This window comes from Cervus elaphus, chromosome X, assembly GCF_910594005.1.
Source record: "Cervus elaphus chromosome X, mCerEla1.1, whole genome shotgun sequence".
Classification (NCBI taxonomy): Eukaryota; Metazoa; Chordata; class Mammalia; order Artiodactyla; family Cervidae; genus Cervus; species Cervus elaphus.
In genome coordinates, this window is record NC_057848.1 from 162503370 (window position 1) to 162514163 (window position 10794).

Sequence of the window (10794 nt, forward strand, 5' to 3'; positions counted from 1 at the left end):
GGAAAAACGGTAACATTTCAACCCTATAGAAATCAGGCTGCACTGAGCAAATGCTATAAAATATTGTAGTTTAACCACTGAAATCATAAACGGCTTGATCTAAACAAATTCCTCAGTGTGAAGATCACATAACCAAAGTGATTTGTGAGAAATGCATAACTGCATGAAATTAAAGCTTCATGAATAGATAGGTCATCTGCCATGACTTACTAGTCTTCCAAGCATCTTTGGGGGCACTGTAACATGCATTTTGTAATTTTATTTTCTTCTTATCAACATAGTTGGATACTTTCATGAACTAATCATTCATTAAAATAGTCTGTCTTCTCCTAATGAAACTAGTTGATTGTATTAACTAGATCAAAGTGTCTACCACATATTTTGTGAAACTCAAAGATAATTTGTTAAAATTCAACGCACCTAATTTCAGGGTTGAAAGATGGGTATCTTTACTTTAAAATGGTGGGGAAATCTACCAGAAAGAACAACCTACCAATTAATGCACACTATAGAAGCACATGCAGAGTCCTATTTTTTAATACGTAAAGCAGTCAAGAAGGCAAATAAAAAATTGCAAGTTGGATGTAATCTTAAGTTTTCTTTCAATAAACTTTAAAAATATTCTGTGAGTCATATTCATAATATTTTTTTAATGCTCAAAATTTTAAAAAGTATGGAACGCTTTGATGAATTTGTGTGTCATCCCTGCGCAGGGGCCATGATAATCTCTGTATCATTCGAGTTTTAGTAGATGTGCTATTGAAGCTTCTAGCACTGTAACATTATTTTGATTGTACAAAACCACCGTGGTTATAACGGGGCATCTGAAAGCACCATGTAGTACAAACACCTGCTTTATCTCCTAAACGAAAAGCTTTTTAAATTTTCGGATATGACACATTGAGTCTTGTCACTTTGTGTAAGTTAGCACTTCTGCTTATAGGAGGTTCTGCCACTGGGACACGCACACAGTAGCAGCGCACAGCCTCCTGAGACTGGCAAGGTCAGCTGAGGCTTTGACTTACTTGCCATCAACTGCTGTAATCGAAAAATAGATGGATATTGCTCATTCTTGTGTAATATTGACTCCATGCACCTCAAATAGGCTTTAAAGACTTAGTATGTTTCGATGCTCCCTTTACCGTTTAAATGATTTTTGTTTTTTAGGTTTATGTGCATAAACACATCATCATCCATCCAGCCTTCACAGCCATCAGGGTGGGCACATCACCCCTTAGATGCCGCCCGAGAACCTCAGAGAATGGTCGTGAACATGTAACGTGGTTCTCAGAAAGCCTTGCCTCTGCGCTTGGTAGAGCGCACACTCTGAAGTGTGCTGTGAGAAAGATCTGATTTAGCAGGATTATTCGTTGTCCCCCTGGGAACTTGGTTCCTCTTAATTTGGGCCTGTGGGAAGGGGAGTGGGCAACGGGTGACAACTGGAGGCACCCGCAACTGGAAAGCCAGTGTCCGCTGAGGATGCTACAGGAAGAAGAAAAAGCACCAGAAAGTTCTGTTGCCCTGAGCGCAGCAGTGCATTGGTGCAGCGCCGTCAACTCCTGCGTGCTCGCTCGGTCGTGTCCGACTCTGACACCCACGGACTGTAGCCCACCAGGCTCCTCTGTCCAGGGGACTTCCCAGGCAAGAACACTGGAGTGGGTTTCCCTGCCCTCCTCCAGGGGAGCTTCCCGACCCAGAGATCAAATCCGGGTCTCCTGCCTCTCCTGCGTTACGAGCAAATTCTTTACCACTAAGCCACTGGAGAAGCCTGTGTGTGTGACCTTATTAACTTTTCTCCAAAGAATTACCCCCACACACTCTGGCCAATAATGGGGATCCCCCAAAGTGCTCAGATTCCTCAGTCACCTTATATTCTTAAACGTCCTGCCAAGATTGGGATCCAAGGTCATGGTTTAAAGCAGAAATCCCATTTCAGCCTGTTGGTGGCAAGGACACAGCAGGGAAATGGGCAGAGTCTAGGGCTTGTCTTCAGAGAAAGCGCCAGGCCCCAACGAGCATGTGTGCCTGTGCTGCTAAGGCATCAGACCTCTGAGGCTGGGCACAAAAGGCCTTGGGAACCCACGCATGAAATTTCAAACGATTCCTCAAAAAAACTAAAAATAGAGTTGCCATATGATCCAGCAATCCCAGTCCTGGCCACGTATCTGGACAAAAGCATAATTCTAAAAGATGCATGCTAGCTCATAGCAACACTACCTACAATAGCCAAGACACGGAAACAATTTGTGCTATAAGAAGCCTTCCTCCGCCATGTCTTCTGGGTTTCCTCTGGGGGAGTTGCTAAGCACAGCTGGCCTCCTCAGGGGCTTGGGGATGTCCTAGGTCAGTATTTGCACCTGAAAACAGACAACGTTCATTTTTCTAATAAAAAGAACTTAAGGGACAATGAGACAGGATATGCCTCCCGAGGGAAGGTCACACCATACCCTACAGACTAGCCAAAGATATTGAACTTGAGCCCATTCAGCTCTCTGGATCCAGATGACAGCAGAAGGGAATAAAGGAAACAAGGCCACGGCTGCATCACCCAAGAAGAGGACACAGCAAAGCCCAGACCCTGAAAAATGGTGTGGGTCGAATGGCCGGAATGTTTCAACAGATAAATTATAAGAATGGGACAGAAGGGAATCTGGATTCAAGGACTCAAAAGTCACACCAAGGATTTTGAAATGCGCTAGACCAAATGACGACGACCAGGGAGAGACCCTGTGTAATGAAATGATAAAGAAGCAAAAGGAAGTGATTACTGTGCAAGAGCAGTGGGTCCCCGGGACTGGGCCTGAGATGGGCATTGGGAGGGGCTGGCGAGCCCGAGTTCTTGACCTGCATGGTGGTCACAAGGGTGTTTATCTTGTAAAAATTCATTAAGGTACACTGGGTTTCGTAGTAAAGATCCAAAAAGAGAAAAGCAGTCCCTTATCAACTAGACACTGATGTTTCTAGAAGCCAGCCTGGTCCTCAGAGTTGGGTCTTGGTGTTCTTCTGAACAGAAATATTTCACAGAGCATCAAAGTCAGACAAGGCCATTCCATGACTATGTGTGATCAAGACAAAAACAAGACTGTCCTGAATATAGAAGGCAAAACATGAGCATTTTAACGTCAAAAAAAATGACCAAAAGTGTCCTATCTTCCTCAAACGACTGTGGCTTCTACCACCTATAGCTTTGGCCCTGGTGTAGTTCTTCTGCCTTATAACTAAGATTAAAATACCCAGTCATGGAAGGACCCGCACTTATTTAGTAGCCACTCTAAAGCAAAACCCTATTTCCTTAAACTCTCCTCCAAGTGACCTAACATAAGTCCAAATTCTAAAATAAATCGTTTTTGAAAACCTCTTAATGAAATGCCAGTGGCTCCCCATGGTGGGAAGTCTCTGTGAAGAGCAATAAATCCAACATGTTCTACAATAGGTTCATGTCAACTACAGGTGTTTCTGGTGGTCCTTGGATGGAGGTCTTTGGATAAGATAAAGAAACAAAGAAGGAAAAAGGAAAAAAATTGCTCAAAATCTAAGTGTCACTGTCTGTCTAGAATGTTCCAAGTATACAGAAACCTCTTCAAGGCAAAATTGTCAACGTGAATATTGGCTGTAACTGAGAGTATACACTGCTATATGTGGAAACATTTCTATTTCCTGAATCTTTGGGGAAATGGAGAAATACCATGGCAGTTGAGTGCATATTTGAAAGCGTGATGAAAACATCTGGATGTACGTTCCAAAGCTCTTTGACTTCTCTGCTGGTTTCACCCACAGGGAGGAAGCCAGACTGCTTTAGACAAATCAGTAAGTCACTCTGAAGCCACTTGGCAATGAACAAACTTAGGAACCTGAATTAGTGTGCAACCTAACACAGAAGTCACCTGAAATATTCATGTTCATTTCAGGGTGAAAAAAGCTACGTTGCACACATCATAGGCACAGTCCCTCATATTTGTGATGATATGGCATCACCAACTCAATGGACCTGAGTTTGAGGAAACTCCCAGAGATGGTCCTTTGGAGAATGACAGGGAGGCCTGGTGTGCTGCAGTCCATGGGGTTACAGAGAGCTGGACATGACTGAGCGACTGAACAACAAATTTATAAATCTTAAAGGAGCTTTCAAATACCTTATATTGTTTTACCTTCAAAATAACCCCAAGAAAACCTGAAAATACATTTCCATCCCTAGTCTACAGGTGGTGAAGACAACAAGCTGAGGTGACAAACTCAACCATTCAGAACCAACCAGGGCAAAAACCATGCCTCTGAGTCCCTTGACGTCTCACTTTCGAAACTGCTCAGCTGTGGCAAACTTTGATCCTTTCAGGACTGATCTGTCTGGAAGAGTTGAATTTCATTTCAACAAAGTCTGGCAAGTGAAGTTTGTAATACTTTCTATGTTTAAAGACATCTAAAAGCGGTTATCCTTGAGAATCAGGCTGATTTTGGTGTGAGGGGGGAGGGTTGATGTTTCCTGGCTCTTTGGCCAATTCTCTTCCAAACTATCAAAAGCAGTCTCCAGGGGAGTGATTTAAAATTTGTGCTGTGAGGTTGGGTAAATATACTTTGAGGGAATGGAGGATTCCCAGGGAACTATGGTTAACATGTTATTACTCTATTGCTCTTCAGGGATTTGTGAACATAAGTCGACATAGTAAATTCTATGGAAACAATATGATGATACGATATTTGCTTCCAGAACTTTCGGTTCACCCACTCAAGGAGTGCGGTATGACCAGGCTGTACAAGAAGACCCTTTGTATTGTGGCGACTGAGTGGGCCCTTGGGCAAGGCCTATGACCTTGCAGAATCTATTTTGTTGTTCAGTCACTAAGTTGTGTCCAACTCCGCGACCCCATCTGTTACCTTGTCGGTAAAGTTGCAGGTGGGGCTAGGGGAAGTAGGTGGTGTCCAGCAGGATTCCGTGGCCCACATCCCCTTTCCTCGGGGCTCATCCCTGATGGAGTGGTAGCTTGAAACATCACTCTCCTACATGCCAAGGCTCGCTGCTCTACAAGGATTCCCCACCCGATGGGACCTATAACTTCTTCTGACAAACTGTTTACAGTGCCCACTTTCCTTTCCTCACATGAAATTCACAGACAATATCACCCTTATTTATCTCCCCCTCAAAATGGTTCACTACTCTAAAAGTCATATAGCAATTAATAAAAGGAAAGTAATTTTTCATAAAATACATTGCAACTTGTAAACAGTCAAGCGTGACAACACTAGAAACATCGGTGTCTTCTACCCATTAGAAAATTTTTAAAGGTTCCATGATGAAACAAATTTGGAAAGTTTTGGATTAAATCCAAAATCCAGTATCTTCCAGAATTTCTCAGAGACTTGTACAAACTGTCCATTGCCAAGTTACAAGGGAGAATTTCCTATACAGCTTTTCCCCAAATCACAAAGACCAGGCAAACTATTCTTCAGGAATATTTCATACAACCAGTGTTGAGGGCATATTTGAGGAACATTTTCTTAGTCAAAGCTATGGTTTTTCCATTGGTCATGTATGGATGTGAGAGTTGGACTATAAAGAAATCTGAGCACCAAAGAATTGATGCCTTTGAACTGTGGTGTTGGAGAAGACTCCTGAGAGTCCCTTGGAATGCAAGGAGATCCAACCAGTCCATCCTAAAGGAAATCAGTCCTGAATATTCATTGGAAGGACTGATGCTGAAGCTGAAACTCCAACTCTTTGGCCACCTGATGCGAAGAACTGACTCATTTGAAAAGACCTGATACTGGGAAAGATTGAAAGCGGGAGGAAAAGGGGATGACAGAGGATGAGATGGTTGGATGGTATCACCGACTCAATGGACATGAGTTTGAGCAAGCTCTAGGAGATGGTGAAAGACAGGGAAGCCTGGCATGCTGCAGTCCATGGGGTTGCAAATAGGCAAACACAACTGAGCAACTGAACAACAACTGTGGGTTATTCAGTCATGAATGATATTGTCAGATGTCCTCAAGGGGGCAACATTGTCCCCTGTTGAGAACTACTTATTTAGTAATATTCAGTTCAGTTCAATTCAGTCACTCAGTTGTGTCCAACTCTTTGCGACCCCACGAATCACAGCACGCCAGGCTTCCCTGTCCATCACCAACTCCCGGAGTTTACTCAAACTCATGTCCATCGAGTCAGTGATGCCATCCAGCCGTCTCATCCTCTGTCGTCCCCTTCTCCTTCTGCCCCCAATCCCTCCCAGCATCAGGGTCTTTTCCAATGAGTCAACTCTTCGCATGAGGTGGCCAAAGTATTGGAGTTTCAGCTTCAGCATCAGTCCATCCAATGAACACCCAGGACTTATCTCCTTTAGGATGGACTGGCTGGATCTCCTTGCAGTCCAAGGGACTCTCAAGAGTCTTCTTCAACACCACAGTTCAAAAGCATCAATTTTTCAGCGCTCAGCTTTCTTCACAGTCCAACTCTCACATCCATACATGACCACTGGCAAAACCATAGCCTTGGCTAGATGGACCTTTGTTGGCAAAGTAATGTCTCTGCTTTTTAATATGCTGCCTAGGTTGGTCATAACTTTCCTTCCAAGGAGTAAGCGTCTTTTAATTTCATGGCTGCAGTCACCATCTGCAGTGATTTTGGAGCCCCCAAAAATATAGTCTGACACTGTTTCCACTGTCTCCTCATCTATTTCCCATGAGGTGATGGGACCAGATGCCATGATCTTAGTTTTCTGAATGTTGAGCTTTAAGCCAACTTTTTCACTCTCCTCTTTCACTTTCATCAAGAGGCTTTTTAGTTCCTTTTCACTCTCTACCATAAGGGTGGTGTCATCTGCATATCTGAGGTTATTGATATCTCTCCCAGCAGTCTTGGTTCCAGCTTGTGCTTCTTCCAGCCCAGCGTATCTCATGATGTACTCTGCACATAAGTTAAATAAGCAGGGTGACAATATACATTAAATATATTTAAATAGCACTTCCCTAGTGGCTCAGTGGTTAAGAATCTGCCTGCCAATGCAGAAGACAAGGGTTCGATCCCTGATCCAGGAGGATCCCATGTACCACGATTGAGCCTGTGCTCTGGAGCCGTAACCACTGAAGCCCACTTGCCCTAGAACCCACGCTCCTCAGCAAGAGAAGCCACTGCAATGAGAAGCCCACGCACTGCAACAAAGACCAAGGAAAGACAAAAATTATATATATATAAATACACAAGTAATATAAAATACTACTTTCAGAATTTTTCCCTGTTCACATTTTGTGGAAGATATTTCACACAGATTCTCCACACACACCTTCCAATACTGGTGTCTATCATTCTGGGAGGCACTTTTGGAATCACCTAAAGGAAGCTTCCAGGCTTCCATCATTCTTCTAAGTTGTTTTGTGATACAGCCACTTGTATCTTGAGGCCACTGAACACTTTATTCTCAGTCATGTCTTTTTTTTTTCATTCGCCATGTAGACATTTGTGATCTTCAGACTTGATGATGTAATTGCTTCTGCAGTGCTTCTAGAAAGGCTTGTTCACACTGACATGCACTGACTGTGATTGCAAAAGGCAGCGTGATGTGGGGGCCAGAATCTGGGCTTCAGAGCCGGACTGCTGTGGCCCTTCTTGGCTTTCCCACTCCACTGTCCATGACCCAGGGCAGGGCACCGAGCCTTCCTGTGCCTCAATTTTTTCCTCTGCAAAATGGGGTGGGGGGGGAGGTACAGTTCCTATCTCATAGGTGTTTTCAGAGGATTGAGTTGATATGAGTAAAAGGTTTAACTTGGTGCTTGGCCCCCAGTAAGCAGTCAAAACATATTAAATATCATCTTATGTCCAGGAAGAATGGCCAAATCTGCTTAAAATGTGTCTTACTAGTGACTTTCATAGGTATCCCAAATCAGGACTCACTGAGGTCATTTCAGGCTAATAGGTCTTCCACTAAAAATATCTTGTTGTTAAAATAATTTAGGGAGGATTTTGTTATATGAAAGGCTTTGTACGAACTCAAATATAACATGACTCCTTTCACCCTCCCACAAGGGATGCTTCTGAGAATTAATTTCCTTAAACTGAAGATGCGATGGTAGAGTAATTTCCATTTCATTTATTTTTATTTCACCCCTCTGCTTGTGGGATCTTAGTTCCCCAACCAGGGACTGAACCCCTGCCCTCTGCAGTGGAAGTGCGGAGTCCTAACCACTGGACTGCCAGGGAATTCCCTAAATTTCCAATTTTGATAAGAATGACAAGAGTAAAGTCTATTGGTTGGTTCAGTAGACAGTCTTTACCGAGGGCAGAGCTAACCCCAAGTGCCAAATCATGAACTTGAAAATGAACCCACATGTAGACGTGTCCTTTAGATGGCCACTCCCTCCTGGTCTCTCACAGGCCTGCAGGGGTAACCATGTGTCCCTGGATCTCACCCACTGGGCATACCTTTTTACACACAAGAGTCCTGGTTTAAAAGATGAATTATAGGGACAGCCTAGTCATGGAGAACTCTCCCTTTTTCCTGGTGTAAAATGTGTCTCCACTCTGTGTACAAATCTAAACGATCCAGCTCTTTAGAGTGGGCATTAAGGATGAGCTCAAAATAATCAGGCCCTGAGGTCCAAGTGCCCTTGAAGCCCTGCTTCCTCCTCCTTGCTGTCTTCCTGCCTCTTTCCCCTCCTTCCCTCCACCTTTCATTCCTGTGTCTGAGACATTAAGCCCTGTGCTGCACACTCAGCTCCTCTTTTTCTTTCCAAGTGTTCTCTGGATTTTTCCTCTTCTTTCACCACTCCTTGCCATCAGTTGTTTGTCCTCAGCATGGAGCCTGTGGCATCTCTAGAAAGACAGTGGTCTTTGCTGTCCACTTGCACCAATCCGCCATTATAGAACAGGAGCTGATGTGGAGATGGGGGAATCTGGACTGGTTTAAGTGCTGTGACTCACTATTACACGGTCTAATATTATTTCAGCAGAATATAATAAGCATTTCAAACTCTGCTATGGCAGCACTAAGAGTCACTGTTTTAGGCCCTAGGATGAGACCAAAAGATTTCTAGGGTCTGGTTTGTTTATAGCGCAAGCATGTTTCCTGCTTCTCTTCCCAAGTTCGTCATTTCTAGAATAACAGCTCAGTAAGTAGGAGGTCTGTGGAATGTGATTTAATATAGATCACCATCCACAAAAATAGTCCCTCTGTCTTGCTGTAAATGATTTGAAAGGAAAGCATGACTGTCGGTGTCTTTTCTTGACTCGGGAGGCACGCCAAGTCAAGGAGTCATCCTTGGGATCCTGAACTGGGGTCCCACTGGGGTTTGGGGTCAAGGTCAGGATATGGGAAGTCAGGAATCAATGCCTTGTGTTTCCAGGGCCTGTAAGAGGGAGAAGGGACTGTGCTGAACTCAGTCAGGCTCTGTCCCTCTCTCACACACACCTGGCTGGAAAAGGCGACCCCACCTCCATGTTCCAAAGACAGCATCACCTGAGCCAGACCAGGCCTGCAGCCACTCCTGAGCCAGACCAGGCCTGCAGCCACTCCTGACAGCTCAGAGAAACAATTTCAGATCACATATCGAGCTAACTTTATAAAACTAAGGAAAAATGAATGCAAATATCCTCTGAATAATTACGATGTCACATCTGAGCGGCTGGACTCCAGCAGTTCTCCCAGGCCTGGGTGGTCTCCATTTGTGCAGTTAGAAATGGGAGCTTTGGTTCCTTAACACATGGCTTATGTGGAACCACAAAGGGTCTGAATTCTATATTTCCCAGAGGAAGCAGTCTGCCACTAAGAGCCAAGAGCACACAAGAGCCCCCAGACTCAGACCCAGGGCTCATTAATCAGACACTAGTACTAATATCTCTAAGAACAGGGACACAACTTTCCTGAAGTTCACCTTCATTTTAATAACTGAATTTCCTGAGACAGAGGCAAAATAATTCTAATTCATACTCATCTGGATTTGACCTCCATGTGGCCAACAGATGTGTCAGTGGGTTACAAAATATTTTTCTAAAATAAAACAGTGCAGTGGTAAAAGAAATGAAGAACTCCTGCTCTGTTGCCAGACCCCAGCTTCCACCCCCAGCAAAGCCTTCACCATGTAATTCTCTTCAAAGCTTCAACTAAATATTAAGCAAGCCTTGCATGAATTGAACAGACCTTGGCAAGAACTTAGGAATTTAAACATTCTTCTGGTCACTTAAGTAGATTGTTTTCAGGGGACTGCTGTCAGCCCTCCTTTGAGGGCACTGCTTTTAGAACCTGGAAAAATCCAGACTGTAACTCTTTAAACTTTCAGAACTGGGGTATTGATAGTCTGAGATGGTGACTGGCCCTTGTGTTGGCTAACTACAGACTGACTGCCTATGGTATGGAAGCCATATGATGAGAGGACACAACTGGCTTCTCTCTCTGGAGAGGGCCCACCCAGGCAATGTGCAATAAGCAGCATGTGCTCGAAATTCTAGAAGCTCAGCATCCCAGAGAAGCTGCTTTATTCCATGACAAAAACTCAATTATGGAGAACTGCAGTAGAAAGGCTATTTTTTCTGTCCTGACACGTAGCCAAACTTCTCGACAAAAGTAACTTTTATCTTTTTTGGTTCTTCTTTGAGTCATACTCCATCTTTCTCATTAGCCTGTGTTCAGGTTCTTTGCTTTCAATCTAGATAACCTCGCTGGCAAAAATAAATGGGATCATTTCTCTCTTTCACTGCAAATCTATCAATATTTTCTCATTGCACATATAGTAAAATCTGAAGTCAATGACATTGATAAATGTAAAGGTACGTATTATAGAATATTAGAATTTAGACAGAATGTATACTAG

The 10794-nt window shown here is 43.6% G+C and overlaps 1 non-coding gene across 1 annotated transcript; it reads right to left on the reverse strand.

Annotated features, from left to right (window-relative positions):
• Positions 1-667: 667 nt before the first annotated feature.
• LOC122691055 lies at positions 668-775 on the reverse strand. Its single transcript, XR_006340301.1, has one exon. It is a non-coding gene; the product is annotated as a U6 spliceosomal RNA (small nuclear RNA).
• Positions 776-10794: the final 10019 nt, after the last annotated feature.